The sequence below is a fragment of the Physeter macrocephalus genome, chromosome 11 (genome assembly GCF_002837175.3).
Source record: "Physeter macrocephalus isolate SW-GA chromosome 11, ASM283717v5, whole genome shotgun sequence".
Taxonomy (NCBI): Eukaryota; Metazoa; Chordata; class Mammalia; order Artiodactyla; family Physeteridae; genus Physeter; species Physeter macrocephalus.
In genome coordinates this window covers 1,449,784-1,452,638 of record NC_041224.1, presented here as the reverse complement: position 1 = coordinate 1,452,638, position 2,855 = coordinate 1,449,784, and the positions used below count along the sequence as shown (strand labels likewise).

The following is a 2,855-nucleotide window of genomic DNA, read 5'->3' as shown; positions in this document are numbered from 1 at the left end:
AAAATTTTTTTTAGATATATTTTTTTTTAATTACTCTTCGTTGCGGTGCATGGGCTTCTCATTGCAGTGGCTTCTCTTGTTGCAGAGCATGGGCTCCAGGCATGCGGGCTCAGTAGTTGTGGCACACGGGCTCAGTAGTTGTGGCTCACAGACACTAGAGCACAGGCTCAGTAGTTTTGGCTCACGGGCTTAGTTGCTCCGCAGCATGTGGGATCTTCCCAGACCAGGGCTTGAATCCGTGTTCCCTGCATTGGCAGGCGGATTCTTAGCCACTGGGCCACCAGGGAAGTCCCACCCACAAAGTTTTTTTTTATTAAAAATCAATTTATTGATATGCAAACCAACTGGACCAAACAGGACAAACAGGATAGAAGCAATACTCTAAACAAGCATCAACTTAAGACCTCTGATGCCAGCCAGGAGGACACCCAAACACAAGTTTAGCATTAGGAATATCTTTCCACCAGGTTGTCATCGTAAGGTATGTGCCCCGAGCCTCCAGTTGTTTGCACCATGGTGTCAAAGAAGAGAATATCCTGAAAAGTTATATTTGATCCCGGATGCCTACAAACAATTGCCAGCTGATGTCCTTGCTGCCACTTAAAGAACGGGTGTTGGGTCTTGGAATCAGGAACACGGGCCTTGTGGTCCCGCATCAGATCTTTTGTGATAAGCTTGCAGTGGTTCCCTGAGTGCAGTTTGGCATACAGAAGGAACCGCATCCTCTGAGATGTTGTCAGGAAAAAAAAAAGCTGGCTTGCTTTTGCACGTTTTCCATATCATCCGTCCTCCACCAGGAATTCTGCATTAACATATGCTTCCAGCCCAGGACCAGCACTTGAAGATTCTGCTTGGCTAGTGGAGAGACCACATCCAAGAGAACTTGAGATTCACGAGCTTTAGGAAACATTTCGGCAACATTGAGCTCATCAATGACAATATCAAAAGGAGGACAGTATTTTACAAAGTTCTGAAATCTCAAGTTGCTGAGGTGTCCTTTTGTATTGGTCACCTCCATCTATCCTATCCCTCATGATTTTTTCCTCGAGAAATTCATACTCTTCTGAACTCAGGTGAATAGACTCTACAGTTTTTCCACAGCCCAAACACTGACGACTTTGCTGGACTGTGGTGAACTCTCCTTCCCATTGTTCTCCAGGAACACTTTCAAACCATGCTTTTATACTGTGTGCAAATGACTCCCCAGGATATAGCTGATTATTTCTTAGATACAAAAGAATGTCACGTAGTCTGTTTGAATGCAATCATCTTTCACATCTTTTCCAAAATCAAAGAAGGCTTTTAATGTTTCCAGCATAGGAAAAATATCATGACCTAACAACTCCTGATACAAATTCCAAGCTACATTTACATCTTGATGAAAGAGGGCTCCCTAGATACAGTCACTATAGTTCTTTTTTTAAGGAATCATGATTTGTTTGATGTCCTCTCACAGCAGCAAGGCCTCTCTCCATCTGTCTGTATGGATTAATCCCTGGATGAGAAGAGTGTACGCTCCAGATTCTAAACGCTTGTATCTGGCTTTCGTGATTTCATAGACATCAATAATATCTGATGTCTGCTTATGAAAAACACAGAGATACAAATACTTGACCAGCAAATCATAGCTTACAATACCATTGTTTTTTGCAGCTACCTAGGCCAGCACAGATTTGGCCACATCTACAGAAATATGGCATTTAACCATCTGTGAAATGATCCAATTTTCAAAGTTAGCCTTTTCTTTGAAATCTTCCTTAAGTTTATCCCACTCTTCTGAATTCAAAGGTTTTGTCGGGAGTTGAATAATGTTCTTCACCAGTGGCAAGACGTGCTCTTTACTCGGAGGATTCATCTGTTATCTCTTCTTAGCCGCTCCAGCTGCAAACATGTCAGCAGAATCAGCAGCAACTTGCGTATTACTGCCCTCATCTTTCTTCCTGACATATCTGGCTTTGGCAATCAGCAGATTCATTGCTTTGGTATTTTGTGGAGACACTGTTTTGAGAGAAAACCACTTCTCTTGGTTCCTGATGCCATAACAGTCTTAACAGAAAGAGAGAAGAGTGACCTGGGCCTAGCCCAAGGTATGGGTTGCTCTTCCAAAGTTTAGGAAAGCTTCGAATATCAGTGAAATAGAAAGCGACGGGAGAGGCCACGACGGTGAGAGGCCCGCGTACCGCAAAAAAAAAAAAAAAGAAAGTCATTATGCAGTTAAATCAGAACCAGATTGTAAGAGAGATGTTCAAAAAGCCCCAACTTCTACAGCATAATTAAGGGATTTGCGGGTAGGGGGCAGAGAATCTAAGCGCAATTTTCTAAAAGATGATTTTCAGCTTCTCACAGACAAATCAAATGCTTTTGGGGCTAGCAGCAACGAAGCTTGGTTGAGTTCTCTCCGTTAAACAAGGATATGGGGACATCCAACCTCGGTCGCAAGTTCCAGGACCAGGGGACAGAGCAGGAATCCTCTGGTGCCTGTTACATTCCAGTCCGAGAACAGCAGCACCCACGTACCATGCAATCATAAACACGGAGGAAATTCCCAAAAAAAGTTTTTTAAGGAATTTTAATATTAGATTTTCTAAATCTTACTAAGACAAAGAATTAAGCATTAAAACATTATCTTAGGGTTACTGAATATGCTATTTTTTTGAATTTAATTTTATTTTTCTATACAGCACGTTCTTACTAGTTATCTATTTTATACATATTAGTGTATATCTGTCCATCTCAACCTCCCAGTTCATCCCACCACCAACCCCCCACCGCTTTCCCCCCTTGGTGTCCATACATTTGTTCTCTACATCTGTGTCTCTATTTCTGCCTTGCAAACCGGTTCATCTGTACCATTT

The 2,855-nt window shown here is 42.2% G+C and overlaps 1 pseudogene; it reads right to left on the bottom strand.

The window, feature by feature from the left end:
• Window positions 1–446: 446 nt before the first annotated feature.
• LOC102993736 (mitochondrial ribonuclease P catalytic subunit-like) overlaps window positions 447–2,855 on the bottom strand; it is a 4,721-nt pseudogene continuing 2,312 nt past the window's right edge.